The sequence below is a fragment of the Pleuronectes platessa genome, chromosome 2 (genome assembly GCF_947347685.1).
Source record: "Pleuronectes platessa chromosome 2, fPlePla1.1, whole genome shotgun sequence".
In the NCBI taxonomy this organism is placed as follows: Eukaryota; Metazoa; Chordata; class Actinopteri; order Pleuronectiformes; family Pleuronectidae; genus Pleuronectes; species Pleuronectes platessa.
The window spans coordinates 26,256,073-26,277,727 of record NC_070627.1 but is presented as its reverse complement, the minus strand read 5'-3'; the positions used below and the strand labels follow the sequence as shown (position 1 = coordinate 26,277,727).

At 39.7% G+C, this 21,655-nt stretch overlaps 37 non-coding genes across 37 annotated transcripts; all 37 read right to left on the bottom strand.

Moving 5' to 3' along the window:
• Nucleotides 1–338: 338 nt before the first annotated feature.
• trnaf-gaa (transfer RNA phenylalanine (anticodon GAA)) lies at nt 339–411 on the bottom strand. Its single transcript has one exon. It is a non-coding gene; the product is annotated as a tRNA-Phe (tRNA).
• Nucleotides 412–827: 416 nt separating this feature from the next.
• Nucleotides 828–900, bottom strand: trnaf-gaa (transfer RNA phenylalanine (anticodon GAA)). Its single transcript has one exon. It is a non-coding gene; the product is annotated as a tRNA-Phe (tRNA).
• Nucleotides 901–1,315: 415 nt separating this feature from the next.
• On the bottom strand, nt 1,316–1,388 carry trnaf-gaa (transfer RNA phenylalanine (anticodon GAA)). Its single transcript has one exon. It is a non-coding gene; the product is annotated as a tRNA-Phe (tRNA).
• Nucleotides 1,389–1,804: 416 nt separating this feature from the next.
• trnaf-gaa (transfer RNA phenylalanine (anticodon GAA)) lies at nt 1,805–1,877 on the bottom strand. The gene has a single exon. It is a non-coding gene; the product is annotated as a tRNA-Phe (tRNA).
• A 901-nt stretch (nt 1,878–2,778) lies between these two features.
• trnaf-gaa (transfer RNA phenylalanine (anticodon GAA)) lies at nt 2,779–2,851 on the bottom strand. The gene has a single exon. It is a non-coding gene; the product is annotated as a tRNA-Phe (tRNA).
• Nucleotides 2,852–3,265: 414 nt separating this feature from the next.
• On the bottom strand, nt 3,266–3,338 carry trnaf-gaa (transfer RNA phenylalanine (anticodon GAA)). Its single transcript has one exon. It is a non-coding gene; the product is annotated as a tRNA-Phe (tRNA).
• A 416-nt stretch (nt 3,339–3,754) lies between these two features.
• trnaf-gaa (transfer RNA phenylalanine (anticodon GAA)) lies at nt 3,755–3,827 on the bottom strand. Its single transcript has one exon. It is a non-coding gene; the product is annotated as a tRNA-Phe (tRNA).
• Nucleotides 3,828–4,241: 414 nt separating this feature from the next.
• On the bottom strand, nt 4,242–4,314 carry trnaf-gaa (transfer RNA phenylalanine (anticodon GAA)). The gene has a single exon. It is a non-coding gene; the product is annotated as a tRNA-Phe (tRNA).
• Nucleotides 4,315–4,729: 415 nt separating this feature from the next.
• Nucleotides 4,730–4,802, bottom strand: trnaf-gaa (transfer RNA phenylalanine (anticodon GAA)). The gene has a single exon. It is a non-coding gene; the product is annotated as a tRNA-Phe (tRNA).
• A 416-nt stretch (nt 4,803–5,218) lies between these two features.
• trnaf-gaa (transfer RNA phenylalanine (anticodon GAA)) lies at nt 5,219–5,291 on the bottom strand. Its single transcript has one exon. It is a non-coding gene; the product is annotated as a tRNA-Phe (tRNA).
• Nucleotides 5,292–5,706: 415 nt separating this feature from the next.
• trnaf-gaa (transfer RNA phenylalanine (anticodon GAA)) lies at nt 5,707–5,779 on the bottom strand. The gene has a single exon. It is a non-coding gene; the product is annotated as a tRNA-Phe (tRNA).
• Nucleotides 5,780–6,195: 416 nt separating this feature from the next.
• Nucleotides 6,196–6,268, bottom strand: trnaf-gaa (transfer RNA phenylalanine (anticodon GAA)). The gene has a single exon. It is a non-coding gene; the product is annotated as a tRNA-Phe (tRNA).
• Nucleotides 6,269–7,169: 901 nt separating this feature from the next.
• Nucleotides 7,170–7,242, bottom strand: trnaf-gaa (transfer RNA phenylalanine (anticodon GAA)). Its single transcript has one exon. It is a non-coding gene; the product is annotated as a tRNA-Phe (tRNA).
• A 414-nt stretch (nt 7,243–7,656) lies between these two features.
• Nucleotides 7,657–7,729, bottom strand: trnaf-gaa (transfer RNA phenylalanine (anticodon GAA)). Its single transcript has one exon. It is a non-coding gene; the product is annotated as a tRNA-Phe (tRNA).
• A 416-nt stretch (nt 7,730–8,145) lies between these two features.
• On the bottom strand, nt 8,146–8,218 carry trnaf-gaa (transfer RNA phenylalanine (anticodon GAA)). Its single transcript has one exon. It is a non-coding gene; the product is annotated as a tRNA-Phe (tRNA).
• A 414-nt stretch (nt 8,219–8,632) lies between these two features.
• Nucleotides 8,633–8,705, bottom strand: trnaf-gaa (transfer RNA phenylalanine (anticodon GAA)). Its single transcript has one exon. It is a non-coding gene; the product is annotated as a tRNA-Phe (tRNA).
• A 902-nt stretch (nt 8,706–9,607) lies between these two features.
• Nucleotides 9,608–9,680, bottom strand: trnaf-gaa (transfer RNA phenylalanine (anticodon GAA)). The gene has a single exon. It is a non-coding gene; the product is annotated as a tRNA-Phe (tRNA).
• A 416-nt stretch (nt 9,681–10,096) lies between these two features.
• trnaf-gaa (transfer RNA phenylalanine (anticodon GAA)) lies at nt 10,097–10,169 on the bottom strand. The gene has a single exon. It is a non-coding gene; the product is annotated as a tRNA-Phe (tRNA).
• A 417-nt stretch (nt 10,170–10,586) lies between these two features.
• On the bottom strand, nt 10,587–10,659 carry trnaf-gaa (transfer RNA phenylalanine (anticodon GAA)). Its single transcript has one exon. It is a non-coding gene; the product is annotated as a tRNA-Phe (tRNA).
• Nucleotides 10,660–11,075: 416 nt separating this feature from the next.
• Nucleotides 11,076–11,148, bottom strand: trnaf-gaa (transfer RNA phenylalanine (anticodon GAA)). The gene has a single exon. It is a non-coding gene; the product is annotated as a tRNA-Phe (tRNA).
• A 415-nt stretch (nt 11,149–11,563) lies between these two features.
• Nucleotides 11,564–11,636, bottom strand: trnaf-gaa (transfer RNA phenylalanine (anticodon GAA)). The gene has a single exon. It is a non-coding gene; the product is annotated as a tRNA-Phe (tRNA).
• Nucleotides 11,637–12,052: 416 nt separating this feature from the next.
• trnaf-gaa (transfer RNA phenylalanine (anticodon GAA)) lies at nt 12,053–12,125 on the bottom strand. The gene has a single exon. It is a non-coding gene; the product is annotated as a tRNA-Phe (tRNA).
• Nucleotides 12,126–12,540: 415 nt separating this feature from the next.
• Nucleotides 12,541–12,613, bottom strand: trnaf-gaa (transfer RNA phenylalanine (anticodon GAA)). Its single transcript has one exon. It is a non-coding gene; the product is annotated as a tRNA-Phe (tRNA).
• A 416-nt stretch (nt 12,614–13,029) lies between these two features.
• trnaf-gaa (transfer RNA phenylalanine (anticodon GAA)) lies at nt 13,030–13,102 on the bottom strand. Its single transcript has one exon. It is a non-coding gene; the product is annotated as a tRNA-Phe (tRNA).
• Nucleotides 13,103–13,517: 415 nt separating this feature from the next.
• Nucleotides 13,518–13,590, bottom strand: trnaf-gaa (transfer RNA phenylalanine (anticodon GAA)). Its single transcript has one exon. It is a non-coding gene; the product is annotated as a tRNA-Phe (tRNA).
• Nucleotides 13,591–14,006: 416 nt separating this feature from the next.
• On the bottom strand, nt 14,007–14,079 carry trnaf-gaa (transfer RNA phenylalanine (anticodon GAA)). Its single transcript has one exon. It is a non-coding gene; the product is annotated as a tRNA-Phe (tRNA).
• Nucleotides 14,080–14,495: 416 nt separating this feature from the next.
• Nucleotides 14,496–14,568, bottom strand: trnaf-gaa (transfer RNA phenylalanine (anticodon GAA)). The gene has a single exon. It is a non-coding gene; the product is annotated as a tRNA-Phe (tRNA).
• A 415-nt stretch (nt 14,569–14,983) lies between these two features.
• trnaf-gaa (transfer RNA phenylalanine (anticodon GAA)) lies at nt 14,984–15,056 on the bottom strand. Its single transcript has one exon. It is a non-coding gene; the product is annotated as a tRNA-Phe (tRNA).
• Nucleotides 15,057–16,332: 1,276 nt separating this feature from the next.
• Nucleotides 16,333–16,405, bottom strand: trnaf-gaa (transfer RNA phenylalanine (anticodon GAA)). The gene has a single exon. It is a non-coding gene; the product is annotated as a tRNA-Phe (tRNA).
• Nucleotides 16,406–16,819: 414 nt separating this feature from the next.
• trnaf-gaa (transfer RNA phenylalanine (anticodon GAA)) lies at nt 16,820–16,892 on the bottom strand. Its single transcript has one exon. It is a non-coding gene; the product is annotated as a tRNA-Phe (tRNA).
• A 416-nt stretch (nt 16,893–17,308) lies between these two features.
• trnaf-gaa (transfer RNA phenylalanine (anticodon GAA)) lies at nt 17,309–17,381 on the bottom strand. The gene has a single exon. It is a non-coding gene; the product is annotated as a tRNA-Phe (tRNA).
• A 415-nt stretch (nt 17,382–17,796) lies between these two features.
• trnaf-gaa (transfer RNA phenylalanine (anticodon GAA)) lies at nt 17,797–17,869 on the bottom strand. The gene has a single exon. It is a non-coding gene; the product is annotated as a tRNA-Phe (tRNA).
• A 416-nt stretch (nt 17,870–18,285) lies between these two features.
• On the bottom strand, nt 18,286–18,358 carry trnaf-gaa (transfer RNA phenylalanine (anticodon GAA)). The gene has a single exon. It is a non-coding gene; the product is annotated as a tRNA-Phe (tRNA).
• Nucleotides 18,359–18,772: 414 nt separating this feature from the next.
• On the bottom strand, nt 18,773–18,845 carry trnaf-gaa (transfer RNA phenylalanine (anticodon GAA)). The gene has a single exon. It is a non-coding gene; the product is annotated as a tRNA-Phe (tRNA).
• Nucleotides 18,846–19,748: 903 nt separating this feature from the next.
• trnaf-gaa (transfer RNA phenylalanine (anticodon GAA)) lies at nt 19,749–19,821 on the bottom strand. Its single transcript has one exon. It is a non-coding gene; the product is annotated as a tRNA-Phe (tRNA).
• Nucleotides 19,822–20,227: 406 nt separating this feature from the next.
• trnaf-gaa (transfer RNA phenylalanine (anticodon GAA)) lies at nt 20,228–20,300 on the bottom strand. The gene has a single exon. It is a non-coding gene; the product is annotated as a tRNA-Phe (tRNA).
• A 414-nt stretch (nt 20,301–20,714) lies between these two features.
• trnaf-gaa (transfer RNA phenylalanine (anticodon GAA)) lies at nt 20,715–20,787 on the bottom strand. The gene has a single exon. It is a non-coding gene; the product is annotated as a tRNA-Phe (tRNA).
• Between the last annotated feature and the right edge of the window lie 868 nt (nt 20,788–21,655).

Genomic DNA, 21,655 nt, shown 5'->3' with positions numbered 1-21,655 from the left:
GAAGATTCTCAGTCATCCAAATCATGATTTCATCAGAAGTTCTCCAAGTGTACAGTTGTGTTGCTTGTGACTAACCGCTAATCCAAAAGTATTTTTCAGTCCTAACTGACTAAGAGCTTCTTGCTGTTTCAAGAGTTGTTGTGTTTACCAGGCAGGTTGTTGTACCTACTAGTTCCTGCAAGTAATGGTTTGAAAGGCTGTTGATACCTTTACGTCATACTTCCACATTTCTATCATCTATATCACTAAGGTAAATGAAGTTAGGGTGTGGTTGGGATAAACACTGCTTAAATATTAGGATCTCACACTTTCTACATTGAGAACTATGCCTTCATATCTGCCGAAACCCGGGATCGAACCAGGGACCTTTAGATCTTCAGTCTAACGCTCTCCCAACTGAGCTATTTCGGCATGTAAAACTAGTGGTATAGAGGCTAAGTAGTGAGAAAGAAATGTGTATTTGAGTGATATATCTGGTGAAAATCTGTGAAGATTCTCAGTCATCCAAATCATGATTTCATCAGAAGTTCTCGAAGTGTACAGTTGTGTTGCTTGTGACTCAACTCTAATCCAAAAGGATTTTTCAGTCCTAACTGACTAAGAGCTTCTTGCTGTTTCGAAAATTGTTATGTTTACCAGGCAGGTTATTGTACCTACTGGTTCCTCCAAGTCATGGTTTGAAAGGCTGTTGATACCTTTATGCCATACTTCCACATTTCTATCATTGCTATCACTAGGGTAACTGCAGTTGGGATGTGGTTGGGAGAAGCACTGCCTAAAGATGAAGATTTCTGACTTCATATATTGAAAGATACAGCTTTGGCATCTGCCGAAACCAGGGATCGAACCAGGGACCTTTAGATCTTCAGTCTAACGCTCTCCCAACTGAGCTATTTCGGCATGTAAAACTAGTGGTATAGAGGCTAAGTAGTGAGAAAGAAATGTGTATTTGAGTGATATATCTGGTGAAAATCTGTGAAGATTCTCAGTCATCCAAATCATGATTTCATCAGAAGTTCTCCAAGTGTACAGTTGTGTTGCTTGTGACTAACCGCTAATCCAAAAGTTTTTTTCAGTCCTAACTGACTAAGAGCTTCTTGCTGTTTCAAGAGTTGTTGTGTTTACCAGGCAGGTTGTTGTACCTACTAGTTCCTGCAAGTAATGGTTTGAAAGGCTGTTGATAACTTTACGTCATACTTCCACATTTCTATCATCTATATCACTAAGGTAAATGAAGTTAGGGTGTGGTTGGGATAAACACTGCTTAAATATTAGGATCTCAAACTTTCTACATTGAGAACTATGCCTTCATATCTGCCGAAACCCGGGATCGAACCAGGGACCTTTAGATCTTCAGTCTAACGCTCTCCCAACTGAGCTATTTCGGCATGTAAAACTAGTGGTATAGAGGCTAAGTAGTGAGAAAGAAATGTGTATTTGAGTGATATATCTGGTGAAAATCTGTGAAGATTCTCAGTCATCCAAATCATGATTTCATCAGAAGTTCTCGAAGTGTACAGTTGTGTTGCTTGTGACTCAACTCTAATCCAAAAGGATTTTTCAGTCCTAACTGACTAAGAGCTTCTTGCTGTTTCGAAAATTGTTATGTTTACCAGGCAGGTTATTGTACCTACTGGTTCCTCCAAGTCATGGTTTGAAAGGCTGTTGATACCTTTATGCCATACTTCCACATTTCTATCATTGCTATCACTAGGGTAACTGCAGTTGGGATGTGGTTGGGAGAAGCACTGCCTAAAGATGAAGATTTCTGACTTCATATATTGAAAAATACAGCTTTGGCATCTGCCGAAACCAGGGATCGAACCAGGGACCTTTAGATCTTCAGTCTAACGCTCTCCCAACTGAGCTATTTCGGCATGTAAAAAAGTGGTATAGAGGCTAAGTAGTGAGAAAGAAATGTGTATTTGAGTGATATATCTGGTGAAAATCTGTGAAGATTCTCAGTCATCCAAATCATGATTTCATCAGAAGTTCTCCAAGTGTACAGTTGTGTTGCTTGTGACTAACCGCTAATCCAAAAGTATTTTTCAGTCCTAACTGACTAAGAGCTTCTTGCTGTTTCAAGAGTTGTTGTGTTTACCAGGCAGGTTGTTGTACCTACTAGTTCCTGCAAGTAATGGTTTGAAAGGCTGTTGATACCTTTACGTCATACTTCAACATTTCTATCATCTATATCACTAAGGTAAATGAAGTTAGGGTGTGGTTGGGATAAACACTGCTTAAATATTAGGATCTATTACTTCATTTTGAAAACTAAGGATTTTGCATCTGCTGAAACCAGGGACCGAACCAGGGACCTTCAGATCTTCAGTCCAACGCTCTCCCAACTGAGCTATTTCGGCATGAAAATCTACTGGTATGGACGCTAAGTCGTGAGAAACAAATGTATATTTGAGTGCTATATCTGGTAAAAATCTGTGAAGACTCTCAGTCATCCAAATCATGATTTTATCATAAGTTCTCCAAGTGTACAGTTGTGTTGCTTGTGACTCACCTCTAATCCAAAAGTCTTTTTCAGTCCTAACTGACTAAGAGCTTCTTGCTGTTTCGAAAATTGTTACGTTTACCAGGCAGGTTATTGTACCTAATGGTTCCTCCAAGTCATGGTTTGAAAGGCTGTTGATACCTTTATGCCATACTGCCACATTTCTATCATTGTTATCACTAGGGTAACTGCAGTTGGGATGTGGTTGGGATAAACACTGCTTAAATATTAGGATTTCTCACTTTCTACATTGAGAACTATGCCTTCATATCTGCCGAAACCCGGGATCGAACCAGGGACCTTTAGATCTTCAGTCTAACGCTCTCCCAACTGAGCTATTTCGGCATCTTAATCTACTGGTATGGAGGCTAAGTAGTGAGAAACAAATGTATAATTGAGTGATATATCTGGTGAAAATCTGTGAGGATTCTCAGTCATCCAAATCATGATTTCATCAGAAGTTCTCCAAGTGTACAGTTGTGTTGCTTGTGACTCAACTCTAATCCAAAAGGATTTTTCAGTCCTAATTGACTAAGAGCCTCTTGCTGTTTCGAGAATGGTTATGTTTAGCAGGCAGGTTGTTGTACCTACTTGTTCCTCCAAGTCATGGTTTGAAAGGCTGTTGATACCTGTATGTCATACTTCAACATTTCTATCATCTATATCACTAAGGTAACTGACATTAGGGTGTGGTTGGGATAAGCACTGCTTAAATATTAGGATCTATTACTTCATATTGAAAACTAAGGCTTTTGGATCTGCCGAAACCCGGGATCGAACCAGGGACCTTTAGATCTTCAGTCTAACGCTCTCCCAACTGAGCGTTTTCGGCATGTAAAGCTACTGGTATAGAGGCTAAGTAGTGAGAAAGAAATGTGTATTTGAGTGATATATCTGGTGATAATCTGTGAAGATTCTCAGTAATCCAAATCATGATTTTATCATAAGTTCTCCAAGTGTACAGTTGTTTTGCTTGTGACTCACCTCTAATCCAAAAGTCTTTTTCAGTCCTAACTGACTAAGAGCTTCTTGCTGTTTCGAAAACTGTTATGTTTACCAGGCAGGTTATTGTACCTACTGGTTCCTCCAAGTCATGGTTTGAAAGGCTGTTGATACCTGTATGCCATACTTCCACATTTCTATCATTGCTATCACTAGGGTAACTGCAGTTGGGATGTGGTTGGGAGAAGCACTGCCTAAAGATGAAGATTTCTGACTTCATATATTGAAAAATACAGCTTTGGCATCTGCCGAAACCCGGGATCGAACCAGGGACCTTTAGATCTTCAGTCTAACGCTCTCCCAACTGAGCTATTTCGGCATGTAAAACTAGTGGTATGGAGGCTAAGTAGTGAGAAAGAAATGTATAATTGAGTGATATATCTGGTGAAAATCTGTGAGGATTCTCAGTCATCCAAATCATGATTTCATCAGAAGTTCTCCAAGTGTACAGTTGTGTTGCTTGTGACTCAACTCTAATCCAAAAGGATTTTTCAGTCCTAACTGACTAAGAGCCTCTTGCTGTTTCGAGAATGGTTATGTTTAGCAGGCAGGTTGTTGTACCTACTTGTTCCTCCAAGTCATGGTTTGAAAGGCTGTTGATACCTTTATGTCATACTTCCACATTTCTATCATCTATATCACTAAGGTAACTGACATTCGGGTGTGGTTGGGATAAGCACTGCTTAAATATTAGGATCTATTACTTCATATTGAAAACTAAGGCTTTTGGATCTGCCGAAACCCGGGATCGAACCAGGGACCTTTAGATCTTCAGTCTAACGCTCTCCCAACTGAGCGTTTTCGGCATGTAAAGCTACTGGTATAGAGGCTAAGTAGTGAGAAAGAAATGTGTATTTGAGTGATATATCTGGTGATAATCTGTGAAGATTCTCAGTAATCCAAATCATGATTTTATCATAAGTTCTCCAAGTGTACAGTTGTGTTGCTTGTGACTCACCTCTAATCCAAAAGTCTTTTTCAGTCCTAACTGACTAAGAGCTTCTTGCTGTTTCAAGAGTTGTTATGTTTACCAGGCAGGTTGTTGTACCTACTAGTTCCTGCAAGTCATGGTTTGAAAGGCTGTTGATACCTTTATGTCATACTTCCACATTTCTATAATCTATATCACTAAGGTAAATGAAGTTAGGGTGTGGTTGGGATAAACACTGCTTAAATATTAGGATCTCACACTTTCTACATTGAGAACTATGCCTTCATATCTGCCGAAACCCGGGATCGAACCAGGGACCTTTAGATCTTCAGTCTAACGCTCTCCCAACTGAGCTATTTCGGCATGTAAAACTAGTGGTATAGAGGCTAAGTAGTGAGAAAGAAATGTGTATTTGAGTGATATATCTGGTGAAAATCTGTGAAGATTCTCAGTCATCCAAATCATGATTTCATCAGAAGTTCTCGAAGTGTACAGTTGTGTTGCTTGTGACTCAACTCTAATCCAAAAGGATTTTTCAGTCCTAACTGACTAAGAGCTTCTTGCTGTTTCGAAAATTGTTATGTTTACCAGGCAGGTTATTGTACCTACTGGTTCCTCCAAGTCATGGTTTGAAAGGCTGTTGATACCTTTATGCCATACTTCCACATTTCTATCATTGCTATCACTAGGGTAACTGCAGTTGGGATGTGGTTGGGAGAAGCACTGCCTAAAGATGAAGATTTCTGACTTCATATATTGAAAGATACAGCTTTGGCATCTGCCGAAACCAGGGATCGAACCAGGGACCTTTAGATCTTCAGTCTAACGCTCTCCCAACTGAGCTATTTCGGCATGTAAAACTAGTGGTATAGAGGCTAAGTAGTGAGAAAGAAATGTGTATTTGAGTGATATATCTGGTGAAAATCTGTGAAGATTCTCAGTCATCCAAATCATGATTTCATCAGAAGTTCTCCAAGTGTACAGTTGTGTTGCTTGTGACTAACCGCTAATCCAAAAGTTTTTTTCAGTCCTAACTGACTAAGAGCTTCTTGCTGTTTCAAGAGTTGTTGTGTTTACCAGGCAGGTTGTTGTACCTACTAGTTCCTGCAAGTAATGGTTTGAAAGGCTGTTGATAACTTTACGTCATACTTCCACATTTCTATCATCTATATCACTAAGGTAAATGAAGTTAGGGTGTGGTTGGGATAAACACTGCTTAAATATTAGGATCTCAAACTTTCTACATTGAGAACTATGCCTTCATATCTGCCGAAACCCGGGATCGAACCAGGGGCCTTTAGATCTTCAGTCTAACGCTCTCCCAACTGAGCTATTTCGGCATGTAAAACTAGTGGTATAGAGGCTAAGTAGTGAGAAAGAAATGTGTATTTGAGTGATATATCTGGTGAAAATCTGTGAAGATTCTCAGTCATCCAAATCATGATTTCATCAGAAGTTCTCGAAGTGTACAGTTGTGTTGCTTGTGACTCAACTCTAATCCAAAAGGATTTTTCAGTCCTAACTGACTAAGAGCTTCTTGCTGTTTCGAAAATTGTTATGTTTACCAGGCAGGTTATTGTACCTACTGGTTCCTCCAAGTCATGGTTTGAAAGGCTGTTGATACCTTTATGCCATACTTCCACATTTCTATCATTGCTATCACTAGGGTAACTGCAGTTGGGATGTGGTTGGGAGAAGCACTGCCTAAAGATGAAGATTTCTGACTTCATATATTGAAAAATACAGCTTTGGCATCTGCCGAAACCAGGGATCGAACCAGGGACCTTTAGATCTTCAGTCTAACGCTCTCCCAACTGAGCTATTTCGGCATGTAAAAAAGTGGTATAGAGGCTAAGTAGTGAGAAAGAAATGTGTATTTGAGTGATATATCTGGTGAAAATCTGTGAAGATTCTCAGTCATCCAAATCATGATTTCATCAGAAGTTCTCCAAGTGTACAGTTGTGTTGCTTGTGACTAACCGCTAATCCAAAAGTATTTTTCAGTCCTAACTGACTAAGAGCTTCTTGCTGTTTCAAGAGTTGTTGTGTTTACCAGGCAGGTTGTTGTACCTACTAGTTCCTGCAAGTAATGGTTTGAAAGGCTGTTGATACCTTTACGTCATACTTCAACATTTCTATCATCTATATCACTAAGGTAAATGAAGTTAGGGTGTGGTTGGGATAAACACTGCTTAAATATTAGGATCTATTACTTCATTTTGAAAACTAAGGATTTTGCATCTGCTGAAACCAGGGACCGAACCAGGGACCTTCAGATCTTCAGTCCAACGCTCTCCCAACTGAGCTATTTCGGCATGAAAATCTACTGGTATGGACGCTAAGTCGTGAGAAACAAATGTATATTTGAGTGCTATATCTGGTAAAAATCTGTGAAGACTCTCAGTCATCCAAATCATGATTTTATCATAAGTTCTCCAAGTGTACAGTTGTGTTGCTTGTGACTCACCTCTAATCCAAAAGTCTTTTTCAGTCCTAACTGACTAAGAGCTTCTTGCTGTTTCGAAAATTGTTACGTTTACCAGGCAGGTTATTGTACCTAATGGTTCCTCCAAGTCATGGTTTGAAAGGCTGTTGATACCTTTATGCCATACTGCCACATTTCTATCATTGTTATCACTAGGGTAACTGCAGTTGGGATGTGGTTGGGATAAACACTGCTTAAATATTAGGATTTCTCACTTTCTACATTGAGAACTATGCCTTCATATCTGCCGAAACCCGGGATCGAACCAGGGACCTTTAGATCTTCAGTCTAACGCTCTCCCAACTGAGCTATTTCGGCATCTTAATCTACTGGTATGGAGGCTAAGTAGTGAGAAACAAATGTATAATTGAGTGATATATCTGGTGAAAATCTGTGAGGATTCTCAGTCATCCAAATCATGATTTCATCAGAAGTTCTCCAAGTGTACAGTTGTGTTGCTTGTGACTCAACTCTAATCCAAAAGGATTTTTCAGTCCTAATTGACTAAGAGCCTCTTGCTGTTTCGAGAATGGTTATGTTTAGCAGGCAGGTTGTTGTACCTACTTGTTCCTCCAAGTCATGGTTTGAAAGGCTGTTGATACCTGTATGTCATACTTCAACATTTCTATCATCTATATCACTAAGGTAACTGACATTAGGGTGTGGTTGGGATAAGCACTGCTTAAATATTAGGATCTATTACTTCATATTGAAAACTAAGGCTTTTGGATCTGCCGAAACCCGGGATCGAACCAGGGACCTTTAGATCTTCAGTCTAACGCTCTCCCAACTGAGCGTTTTCGGCATGTAAAGCTACTGGTATAGAGGCTAAGTAGTGAGAAAGAAATGTGTATTTGAGTGATATATCTGGTGATAATCTGTGAAGATTCTCAGTAATCCAAATCATGATTTTATCATAAGTTCTCCAAGTGTACAGTTGTTTTGCTTGTGACTCACCTCTAATCCAAAAGTCTTTTTCAGTCCTAACTGACTAAGAGCTTCTTGCTGTTTCGAAAACTGTTATGTTTACCAGGCAGGTTATTGTACCTACTGGTTCCTCCAAGTCATGGTTTGAAAGGCTGTTGATACCTGTATGCCATACTTCCACATTTCTATCATTGCTATCACTAGGGTAACTGCAGTTGGGATGTGGTTGGGAGAAGCACTGCCTAAAGATGAAGATTTCTGACTTCATATATTGAAAAATACAGCTTTGGCATCTGCCGAAACCCGGGATCGAACCAGGGACCTTTAGATCTTCAGTCTAACGCTCTCCCAACTGAGCTATTTCGGCATGTAAAACTAGTGGTATGGAGGCTAAGTAGTGAGAAAGAAATGTATAATTGAGTGATATATCTGGTGAAAATCTGTGAGGATTCTCAGTCATCCAAATCATGATTTCATCAGAAGTTCTCCAAGTGTACAGTTGTGTTGCTTGTGACTCAACTCTAATCCAAAAGGATTTTTCAGTCCTAACTGACTAAGAGCCTCTTGCTGTTTCGAGAATGGTTATGTTTAGCAGGCAGGTTGTTGTACCTACTTGTTCCTCCAAGTCATGGTTTGAAAGGCTGTTGATACCTTTATGTCATACTTCCACATTTCTATCATCTATATCACTAAGGTAACTGACATTCGGGTGTGGTTGGGATAAGCACTGCTTAAATATTAGGATCTATTACTTCATATTGAAAACTAAGGCTTTTGGATCTGCCGAAACCCGGGATCGAACCAGGGACCTTTAGATCTTCAGTCTAACGCTCTCCCAACTGAGCGTTTTCGGCATGTAAAGCTACTGGTATAGAGGCTAAGTAGTGAGAAAGAAATGTGTATTTGAGTGATATATCTGGTGATAATCTGTGAAGATTCTCAGTAATCCAAATCATGATTTTATCATAAGTTCTCCAAGTGTACAGTTGTGTTGCTTGTGACTCACCTCTAATCCAAAAGTCTTTTTCAGTCCTAACTGACTAAGAGCTTCTTGCTGTTTCAAGAGTTGTTATGTTTACCAGGCAGGTTGTTGTACCTACTAGTTCCTGCAAGTCATGGTTTGAAAGGCTGTTGATACCTTTATGTCATACTTCCACATTTCTATAATCTATATCACTAAGGTAAATGAAGTTAGGGTGTGGTTGGGATAAACACTGCTTAAATATTAGGATCTATTACTTCATTTTGAAAACTAAGGATTTTGCATCTGCTGAAACCAGGGACCGAACCAGGGACCTTCAGATCTTCAGTCTAACGCTCTCCCAACTGAGCTATTTCGGCATGAAAATCTACTGGTATGGACGCTAAGTCGTGAGAAACAAATGTATATTTGAGTGCTATATCTGGTGAAAATCTGTGAAGACTCTCAGTCATCCAAATCATGATTTTATCATAAGTTCTCCAAGTGTACAGTTGTGTTGCTTGTGACTCACCTCTAATCCAAAAGTCTTTTTCAGTCCTAACTGACTAAGAGCTTCTTGCTGTTTCGAAAATTGTTATGTTTACCAGGCAGGTTATTGTACCTAATGGTTCCTCCAAGTCATGGTTTGAAAGGCTGTTGATACCTTTATGCCATACTGCCACATTTCTATCATTGTTATCACTAGGGTAACTGCAGTTGGGATGTGGTTGGGATAAACACTGCTTAAATATTAGGATTTCTCACTTTCTACATTGAGAACTATGCCTTCATATCTGCCGAAACCCGGGATCGAACCAGGGACCTTTAGATCTTCAGTCTAACGCTCTCCCAACTGAGCTATTTCGGCATCTTAATCTACTGGTATGGAGGCTAAGTAGTGAGAAACAAATGTATAATTGAGTGATATATCTGGTGAAAATCTGTGAGGATTCTCAGTCATCCAAATCATGATTTCATCAGAAGTTCTCCAAGTGTACAGTTGTGTTGCTTGTGACTCACCTCTAATCCAAAAGTCTTTTTCAGTCCTAACTGACTAAGAGCGTCTTGCTGTTTCGAAAATTGTTATGTTTACCAGGCAGGTTATTGTACCTACTGGTTCCTCCAAGTCATGGTTTGAGAGGCTGTTGATACCTTTATGCCATACTTCCACATTTCTATCATTGCTATCACTAGGGTAACTGCAGTTGGGATGTGGTTGGGAGAAGCACTGCCTAAAGATGAAGATTTCTGACTTCATATATTGAAAAATACAGCTTTGGCATCTGCCGAAACCCGGGATCGAACCAGGGACCTTTAGATCTTCAGTCTAACGCTCTCCCAACTGAGCTATTTCGGCATGTAAAACTAGTGGTATGGAGGCTAAGTAGTGAGAAAGAAATGTATAATTGAGTGATATATCTGGTGAAAATCTGTGAGGATTCTCAGTCATCCAAATCATGATTTTATCATAAGTTCTCTCCAAGTGTACAGTTGTGTTGCTTGTGACTCACCTCTAATCCAAAAGTCTTTTTCAGTCCTAACTGACTAAGAGCTTCTTGCTGTTTCGAAAATTGTTATGTTTACCAGGCAGGTTATTGTACCTACTGGTTCCTCCAAGTCATGGTTTGAAAGGCTGTTGATACCTTTATGCCATACTGCCACATTTCTATCATTGCTATCACTAGGGTAACTGCAGTTGGGATGTGGTTGGGATAAACACTGCTTAAATATTAGGATTTCTCACTTTCTACATTGAGAACTATGCCTTCATATCTGCCGAAACCCGGGATCGAACCAGGTACCTTTAGATCTTCAGTCTAACGCTCTCCCAACTGAGCTATTTCGGCATGTAAAGCTACTGGTATAGAGGCTAAGTAGTGAGAAAGAAATGTGTATTTGAGTGATATATCTGGTGAAAATCTGTGAAGATTCTCAGTCATCCAAATCATGATTTCATCAGAAGTTCTCCAAGTGTACAGTTGTGTTGCTTGTGACTAACCTCTAATCCAAAAGTCTTTTTCAGTCCTAACTGACTAAGAGCTTCTTGCTGTTTCGAAAATTGTTATGTTTACCAGGCAGGTTATTGTACCTACTGGTTCCTCCAAGTCATGGTTTGAAAGGCTGTTGATACCTTTATGCCATACTTCCACATTTCTATCATTGCTATCACTAGGGTAACTGCAGTTGGGATGTGGTTGGGAGAAGCACTGCCTAAAGATGAAGATTTCTGACTTCATATATTGAAAAATACAGCTTTGGCATCTGCCGAAACCAGGGATCGAACCAGGGACCTTTAGATCTTCAGTCTAACGCTCTCCCAACTGAGCTATTTCGGCATGTAAAACTAGTGGTATAGAGGCTAAGTAGTGAGAAAGAAATGTGTATTTGAGTGATATATCTGGTGAAAATCTGTGAAGATTCTCAGTCATCCAAATCATGATTTCATCAGAAGTTCTCCAAGTGTACAGTTGTGTTGCTTGTGACTAACCGCTAATCCAAAAGTATTTTTCAGTCCTAACTGACTAAGAGCTTCTTGCTGTTTCAAGAGTTGTTGTGTTTACCAGGCAGGTTGTTGTACCTACTAGTTCCTGCAAGTAATGGTTTGAAAGGCTGTTGATACCTTTACGTCATACTTCCACATTTCTATCATCTATATCACTAAGGTAAATGAAGTTAGGGTGTGGTTGGGATAAACACTGCTTAAATATTAGGATCTCACACTTTCTACATTGAGAACTATGCCTTCATATCTGCCGAAACCCGGGATCGAACCAGGGACCTTTAGATCTTCAGTCTAACGCTCTCCCAACTGAGCTATTTCGGCATGTAAAACTAGTGGTATAGAGGCTAAGTAGTGAGAAAGAAATGTGTATTTGAGTGATATATCTGGTGAAAATCTGTGAAGATTCTCAGTCATCCAAATCATGATTTCATCAGAAGTTCTCGAAGTGTACAGTTGTGTTGCTTGTGACTCAACTCTAATCCAAAAGGATTTTTCAGTCCTAACTGACTAAGAGCTTCTTGCTGTTTCGAAAATTGTTATGTTTACCAGGCAGGTTATTGTACCTACTGGTTCCTCCAAGTCATGGTTTGAAAGGCTGTTGATACCTTTATGCCATACTTCCACATTTCTATCATTGCTATCACTAGGGTAACTGCAGTTGGGATGTGGTTGGGAGAAGCACTGCCTAAAGATGAAGATTTCTGACTTCATATATTGAAAAATACAGCTTTGGCATCTGCCGAAACCAGGGATCGAACCAGGGACCTTTAGATCTTCAGTCTAACGCTCTCCCAACTGAGCTATTTCGGCATGTAAAACTAGTGGTATAGAGGCTAAGTAGTGAGAAAGAAATGTGTATTTGAGTGATATATCTGGTGAAAATCTGTGAAGATTCTCAGTCATCCAAATCATGATTTCATCAGAAGTTCTCCAAGTGTACAGTTGTGTTGCTTGTGACTAACCACTAATCCAAAAGTATTTTTCAGTCCTAACTGACTAAGAGCTTCTTGCTGTTTCAAGAGTTGTTGTGTTTACCAGGCAGGTTGTTGTACCTACTAGTTCCTGCAAGTAATGGTTTGAAAGGCTGTTGATACCTTTACGTCATACTTCCACATTTCTATCATCTATATCACTAAGGTAAATGAAGTTAGGGTGTGGTTGGGATAAACACTGCTTAAATATTAGGATCTCACACTTTCTACATTGAGAACTATGCCTTCATATCTGCCGAAACCCGGGATCGAACCAGGGACCTTTAGATCTTCAGTCTAACGCTCTCCCAACTGAGCTATTTCGGCATGTAAAACTAGTGGTATAGAGGCTAAGTAGTGAGAAAGAAATGTGTATTTGAGTGATATATCTGGTGAAAATCTGTGAAGATTCTCAGTCATCCAAATCATGATTTCATCAGAAGTTCTCGAAGTGTACAGTTGTGTTGCTTGTGACTCAACTCTAATCCAAAAGGATTTTTCAGTCCTAACTGACTAAGAGCTTCTTGCTGTTTCGAAAATTGTTATGTTTACCAGGCAGGTTATTGTACCTACTGGTTCCTCCAAGTCATGGTTTGAAAGGCTGTTGATACCTTTATGCCATACTTCCACATTTCTATCATTGCTATCACTAGGGTAACTGCAGTTGGGATGTGGTTGGGAGAAGCACTGCCTAAAGATGAAGATTTCTGACTTCATATATTGAAAAGTACAGCTTTGGCATCTGCCGAAACCAGGGATCGAACCAGGGACCTTTAGATCTTCAGTCTAACGCTCTCCCAACTGAGCTATTTCGGCATGTAAAACTAGTGGTATAGAGGCTAAGTAGTGAGAAAGAAATGTGTATTTGAGTGATATATCTGGTGAAAATCTGTGAAGATTCTCAGTCATCCAAATCATGATTTCATCAGAAGTTCTCCAAGTGTACAGTTGTGTTGCTTGTGACTAACCGCTAATCCAAAAGTATTTTTCAGTCCTAACTGACTAAGAGCTTCTTGCTGTTTCAAGAGTTGTTGTGTTTACCAGGCAGGTTGTTGTACCTACTAGTTCCTGCAAGTAATGGTTTGAAAGGCTGTTGATACCTTTACGTCATACTTCCACATTTCTATCATCTATATCACTAAGGTAAATGAAGTTAGGGTGTGGTTGGGATAAACACTGCTTAAATATTAGGATCTCACACTTTCTACATTGAGAACTATGCCTTCATATCTGCCGAAACCCGGGATCGAACCAGGGACCTTTAGATCTTCAGTCTAACGCTCTCCCAACTGAGCTATTTCGGCATGTAAAACTAGTGGTATAGAGGCTAAGTAGTGAGAAAGAAATGTGTATTTGAGTGATATATCTGGTGAAAATCTGTGAAGATTCTCAGTCATCCAAATCATGATTTCATCAGAAGTTCTCGAAGTGTACAGTTGTGTTGCTTGTGACTCAACTCTAATCCAAAAGGATTTTTCAGTCCTAACTGACTAAGAGCTTCTTGCTGTTTCGAAAATTGTTATGTTTACCAGGCAGGTTATTGTACCTACTGGTTCCTCCAAGTCATGGTTTGAAAGGCTGTTGATACCTTTATGCCATACTTCCACATTTCTATCATTGCTATCACTAGGGTAACTGCAGTTGGGATGTGGTTGGGAGAAGCACTGCCTAAAGATGAAGATTTCTGACTTCATATATTGAAAAATACAGCTTTGGCATCTGCCGAAACCAGGGATCGAACCAGGGACCTTTAGATCTTCAGTCTAACGCTCTCCCAACTGAGCTATTTCGGCATGTAAAACTAGTGGTATAGAGGCTAAGTAGTGAGAAAGAAATGTGTATTTGAGTGATATATCTGGTGAAAATCTGTGAAGATTCTCAGTCATCCAAATCATGATTTCATCAGAAGTTCTCGAAGTGTACAGTTGTGTTGCTTGTGACTCAACTCTAATCCAAAAGGATTTTTCAGTCCTAACTGACTAAGAGCTTCTTGCTGTTTCGAAAATTGTTATGTTTACCAGGCAGGTTATTGTACCTACTGGTTCCTCCAAGTCATGGTTTGAAAGGCTGTTGATACCTTTATGCCATACTTCCACATTTCTATCATTGCTATCACTAGGGTAACTGCAGTTGGGATGTGGTTGGGAGAAGCACTGCCTAAAGATGAAGATTTCTGACTTCATATATTGAAAAGTACAGCTTTGGCATCTGCCGAAACCAGGGATCGAACCAGGGACCTTTAGATCTTCAGTCTAACGCTCTCCCAACTGAGCTATTTCGGCATGTAAAACTAGTGGTATAGAGGCTAAGTAGTGAGAAAGAAATGTGTATTTGAGTGATATATCTGGTGAAAATCTGTGAAGATTCTCAGTCATCCAAATCATGATTTCATCAGAAGTTCTCCAAGTGTACAGTTGTGTTGCTTGTGACTAACCGCTAATCCAAAAGTATTTTTCAGTCCTAACTGACTAAGAGCTTCTTGCTGTTTCAAGAGTTGTTGTGTTTACCAGGCAGGTTGTTGTACCTACTAGTTCCTGCAAGTAATGGTTTGAAAGGCTGTTGATACCTTTACGTCATACTTCCACATTTCTATCATCTATATCACTAAGGTAAATGAAGTTAGGGTGTGGTTGGGATAAACACTGCTTAAATATTAGGATCTCACACTTTCTACATTGAGAACTATGCCTTCATATCTGCCGAAACCCGGGATCGAACCAGGGACCTTTAGATCTTCAGTCTAACGCTCTCCCAACTGAGCTATTTCGGCATGTAAAACTAGTGGTATAGAGGCTAAGTAGTGAGAAAGAAAAAAACAAAAGGATTTTTCAGTCCTAACTGACTAAGAGCTTCTTGCTGTTTCGAAAATTGTTATGTTTACCAGGCAGGTTATTGTACCTACTGGTTCCTCCAAGTCATGGTTTGAAAGGCTGTTGATACCTTTATGCCATACTTCCACATTTCTATCATTGCTATCACTAGGGTAACTGCAGTTGGGATGTGGTTGGGAGAAGCACTGCCTAAAGATGAAGATTTCTGACTTCATATATTGAAAAATACAGCTTTGGCATCTGCCGATACCAGGGATCGAACCAGGGACCTTTAGATATTCAGTCTAACGCTCTCCCAACTGAGCTATTTCGGCATGTAAAAAAGTGGTATAGAGGCTAAGTAGTGAGAAAGAAATGTGTATTTGAGTGATATATCTGGTGAAAATCTGTGAAGATTCTCAGTCATCCAAATCATGATTTCATCAGAAGTTCTCCAAGTGTACAGTTGTGTTGCTTGTGACTAACCGCTAATCCAAAAGTATTTTTCAGTCCTAACTGACTAAGAGCTTCTTGCTGTTTCAAGAGTTGTTGTGTTTACCAGGCAGGTTGTTGTACCTACTAGTTCCTGCAAGTAATGGTTTGAAAGGCTGTTGATACCTTTACGTCATACTTCCACATTTCTATCATCTATATCACTAAGGTAAATGAAGTTAGGGTGTGGTTGGGATAAACAATGCTTAAATATTAGGATCTATTACTTCATTTTGAAAACTAAGGATTTTGCATCTGCTGAAACCAGGGACCGAACCAGGGACCTTCAGATCTTCAGTCTAACGCTCTCCCAACTGAGCTATTTCGGCATGAAAATCTACTGGTATGGACGCTAAGTCGTGAGAAACAAATGTATATTTGAGTGCTATATCTGGTAAAAATCTGTGAAGACTCTCAGTCATCCAAATCATGATTTTATCATAAGTTCTCCAAGTGTACAGTTGTGTTGCTTGTGACTCACCTCTAATCCAAAAGTCTTTTTCAGTCCTAACTGACTAAGAGCTTCTTGCTGTTTCGAAAATTGTTATGTTTACCAGGCAGGTTATTGTCCCTAATGGTTCCTCCAAGTCATGGTTTGAAAGGCTGTTGATACCTTTATGCCATACTGCCACATTTCTATCATTGTTATCACTAGGGTAACTGCAGTTGGGATGTGGTTGGGATAAACACTGCTTAAATATTAGGATTTCTCACTTTCTACATTGAGAACTATGCCTTCATATCTGCCGAAACCCGGGATCGAACCAGGGACCTTTAGATCTTCAGTCTAACGCTCTCCCAACTGAGCTATTTCGGCATCTTAATCTACTGGTATGGAGGCTAAGTAGTGAGAAACAAATGTATAATTGAGTGATATATCTGGTGAAAATCTGTGAGGATTCTCAGTCATCCAAATCATGATTTCATCAGAAGTTCTCCAAGTGTACAGTTGTGTTGCTTGTGACTCAACTCTAATCCAAAAGGATTTTTCAGTCCTAATTGACTAAGAGCCTCTTGCTGTTTCGAGAATGGTTATGTTTAGCAGGCAGGTTGTTGTACCTACTTGTTCCTCCAAGTCATGGTTTGAAAGGCTGTTGATACCTGTATGTCATACTTCAACATTTCTATCATCTATATCACTAAGGTAACTGACATTAGGGTGTGGTTGGGATAAGCACTGCTTAAATATTAGGATCTATTACTTCATATTGAAAACTAAGGCTTTTGGATCTGCCGAAACCCGGGATCGAACCAGGGACCTTTAGATCTTCAGTCTAACGCTCTCCCAACTGAGCGTTTTCGGCATGTAAAGCTACTGGTATAGAGGCTAAGTAGTGAGAAAGAAATGTGTATTTGAGTGATATATCTGGTGATAATCTGTGAAGATTCTCAGTAATCCAAATCATGATTTTATCATAAGTTCTCCAAGTGTACAGTTGTTTTGCTTGTGACTCACCTCTAATCCAAAAGTCTTTTTCAGTCCTAACTGACTAAGAGCTTCTTGCTGTTTCGAAAACTGTTATGTTTACCAGGCAGGTTATTGTACCTACTGGTTCCTCCAAGTCATGGTTTGAAAGGCTGTTGATACCTTTATGCCATACTTCCACATTTCTATCATTGCTATCACTAGGGTAACTGCAGTTGGGATGTGGTTGGGAGAAGCACTGCCTAAAGATGAAGATTTCTGACTTCATATATTGAAAAATACAGCTTTGGCATCTGCCGAAACCCGGGATCGAACCAGGGACCTTTAGATCTTCAGTCTAACGCTCTCCCAACTGAGCTATTTCGGCATGTAAAACTAGTGGTATGGAGGCTAAGTAGTGAGAAAGAAATGTATAATTGAGTGATATATCTGGTGAAAATCTGTGAGGATTCTCAGTCATCCAAATCATGATTTTATCATAAGTTCTCCAAGTGTACAGTTGTGTTGCTTGTGACTCACCTCTAATCCAAAAGTCTTTTTCAGTCCTAACTGACTAAGAGCTTCTTGCTGTTTCGAAAATTGTTATGTTTACCAGGCAGGTTATTGTACCTACTGGTTCCTCCAAGTCATGGTTTGAAAGGCTGTTGATACCTTTATGCCATACTGCCACATTTCTATCATTGCTATCACTAGGGTAACTGCAGTTGGGATGTGGTTGGGATAAACACTGCTTAAATATTAGGATTTCTCACTTTCTACATTGAGAACTATGCCTTCATATCTGCCGAAACCCGTGATCGAACCAGGGACCTTTAGATCTTCAGTCTAACGCTCTCCCAACTGAGCTATTTCGGCATGTAAAGCTACTGGTATAGAGGCTAAGTAGTGAGAAAGAAATGTGTATTTGAGTGATATATCTGGTGATAATCTGTGAAGATTCTCAGTAATCCAAATCATGATTTTATCATAAGTTCTCCAAGTGTACAGTTGTTTTGCTTGTGACTCACCTCTAATCCAAAAGTCTTTTTCAGTCCTAACTGACTAAGAGCTTCTTGCTGTTTCGAAAACTGTTATGTTTACCAGGCAGGTTATTGTACCTACTGGTTCCTCCAAGTCATGGTTTGAAAGGCTGTTGATACCTGTATGCCATACTTCCACATTTCTATCATTGCTATCACTAGGGTAACTGCAGTTGGTATGTGGTTGGGAGAAGCACTGCCTAAAGATGAAGATTTCTGACTTCATATATTGAAAAATACAGCTTTGGCATCTGCCGAAACCCGGGATCGAACCAGGGACCTTTAGATCTTCAGTCTAACGCTCTCCCAACTGAGCTATTTCGGCATGTAAAACTAGTGGTATGGAGGCTAAGTAGTGAGAAAGAAATGTATAATTGAGTGATATATCTGGTGAAAATCTGTGAGGATTCTCAGTCATCCAAATCATGATTTCATCAGAAGTTCTCCAAGTGTACAGTTGTGTTGCTTGTAACTAACCTCTAATCCAAAAGTATTTTTCAGTCCTAACTGACTAAGAGCTTCTTGCTGTTGCAAGAGTTGTTGTGTTTACCAGGCAGGTTGTTGTACCTACTAGTTCCTGCAAGTCATGGTTTGAAAGGCTGTTGATACCTGTACGTCATACTTCAACATTTCTATCATCTATATCACTAAGGTAACTGACATTAGGGTGTGGTTGGGATAAGCACTGCTTAAATATTAGGATCTATTACTTCATATTGAAAACTAAGGCTTTTGCATCTGCCAAAACCCGGGATCGAACCAGGGACCTTTAGATCTTCAGTCTAACGCTCTCCCAACTGAGCTATTTCGGCATGTAAAGCTACTGGTATAGAGGCTAAGTAGTGAGAAAGAAATGTGTATTTGAGTGATATATCTGGTGAAAATCTGTGAAGATTCTCAGTCATCCAAATCATGATTTCATCAGAAGTTCTCCAAGTGTACAGTTGTGTTGCTTGTGACTAACCTCTAATCCAAAAGTATTTTTCAGTCCTAACTGACTAAGAGCTTCTTTCTGTTTCAAGAGTTGTTGTGTTTACCAGGCAGGTTGTTGTACCTACTAGTTCCTGCAAGTCATGGTTTGAAAGGCTGTTGATACCTGTACGTCATACTTCAACATTTCTATCATCTATATCACTAAGGTAACTGACATTAGGGTGTGGTTGGGATAAGCACTGCTTAAATATTAGGATCTATTACTTCATTTTGAAAACTAAGGCGTTTGCATCTGCCGAAACATGGGACCGAACCAGGGACCTTCAGATCTTCAGTCTAACGCTCTCCCAACTGAGCTATTTCGGCATGAAAAACTACTGGTATGGACGCTAAGTCGTGAGAAACAAATGTATATTTGAGTGATATATCTGGTAAAAATATGTGAAGACTCTGAGTCATCCAAATCATGATTTCATCAGAAGTTCTCCAAGTGTACAGTTGTGTTGCTTGTGACTCACCTCTAATCCAAAAGTCTTTTTCAGTCCTAACTGACTAAGAGCTTCTTGCTGTTTCGAAAATTGTTATGTTTACCAGGCAGGTTATTGTACCTACTGGTTCCTCCAAGTCATGGTTTGAAAGGCTGTTGATACCTTTATGCCATACTTCCACATTTCTATCATTGCTATCACTAGGGTAACTGCAGTTGGGATGTGGTTGGGAGAAGCACTGCCTAAAGATGAAGATTTCTGACTTCATATATTGAAAAATACAGCTTTGGCATCTGCCGAAACCCGGGATCGAACCAGGGACCTTTAGATCTTCAGTCTAACGCTCTCCCAACTGAGCGTTTTCGGCATGTAAAGCTACTGGTATAGAGGCTAAGTAGTGAGAAAGAAATGTGTATTTGAGTGATATATCTGGTGATAATCTGTGAAGATTCTCAGTAATCCAAATCATGATTTTATCATAAGTTCTCCAAGTGTACAGTTGTGTTGCTTGTGACTCACCTCTAATCCAAAAGTCTTTTTCAGTCCTAACTGACTAAGAGCTTCTTGCTGTTTCGAAAATTGTTATGTTTACCAGGCAGGTTATTGTACCTAATGGTTCCTCCAAGTCATGGTTTGAAAGGCTGTTGATACCTTTATGCCATACTGCCACATTTCTATCACTAGGGTAACTGCAGTTGGGATGTGGTTGGGATAAACACTGCTTAAATATTAGGATCTCTCACTTTCTACATTGAGAACTATGCCTTCATATCTGCCGAAACCCGGGATCGAACCAGGGACCTTTAGATCTTCAGTCTAACGCTCTCCCAACTGAGCTATTTCGGCATTTTAATCTACTGGTATGGAGGCTAAGTAGTGAGAAACAAATGTATAATTGAGTGATATATCTGGTGAAAATCTGTGAGGATTCTCAGTCATCCAAATCATGATTTCATCAGAAGTTCTCCAAGTGTACAGTTGTGTTGCTTGTAACTAACCTCTAATCCAAAAGTATTTTTCAGTCCTAACTGACTAAGAGCTTCTTGCTGTTGCAAGAGTTGTTGTGTTTACCAGGCAGGTTGTTGTACCTACTAGTTCCTGCAAGTCATGGTTTGAAAGGCTGTTGATACCTGTACGTCATACTTCAACATTTCTATCATCTATATCACTAAGGTAACTGACATTAGGGTGTGGTTGGGATAAGCACTGCTTAAATATTAGGATCTATTACTTCATATTGAAAACTAAGGCTTTTGCATCTGCCAAAACCCGGGATCGAACCAGGGACCTTTAGATCTTCAGTCTAACGCTCTCCCAACTGAGCTATTTCGGCATGTAAAGCTACTGGTATAGAGGCTAAGTAGTGAGAAAGAAATGTGTATTTGAGTGATATATCTGGTGAAAATCTGTGAAGATTCTCAGTCATCCAAATCATGATTTCATCAGAAGTTCTCCAAGTGTACAGTTGTGTTGCTTGTGACTAACCTCTAATCCAAAAGTATTTTTCAGTCCTAACTGACTAAGAGCTTCTTGCTGTTTCAAGAGTTGTTGTGTTTACCAGGCAGGTTGTTGTACCTACTAGTTCCTGCAAGTCATGGTTTGAAAGGCTGTTGATACCTGTACGTCATACTTCAACATTTCTATCATCTATATCACTAAGGTAACTGACATTAGGGTGTGGTTGGGATAAGCACTGCTTAAATATTAGGATCTATTACTTCATTTTGAAAACTAAGGCGTTTGCATCTGCCGAAACCAGGGACCGAACCAGGGACCTTCAGATCTTCAGTCTAACGCTCTCCCAACTGAGCTATTTCGGCATGAAAAACTACTGGTATGGACGCTAAGTCGTGAGAAACAAATGTATATTTGAGTGATATATCTGGTAAAAATATGTGAAGACTCTCAGTCATCCAAATCATGATTTCATCAGAAGTTCTCCAAGTGTACAGTTGTGTTGCTTGTGACTCACCTCTAATCCAAAAGTCTTTTTCAGTCCTAACTGACTAAGAGCTTCTTGCTGTTTCGAAAATTGTTATGTTTACCAGGCAGGTTATTGTACCTACTGGTTCCTCCAAGTCATGGTTTGAAAGGCTGTTGATACCTTTATGCCATACTTCCACATTTCTATCATTGCTATCACTAGGGTAACTGCAGTTGGGATGTGGTTGGGAGAAGCACTGCCTAAAGATGAAGATTTC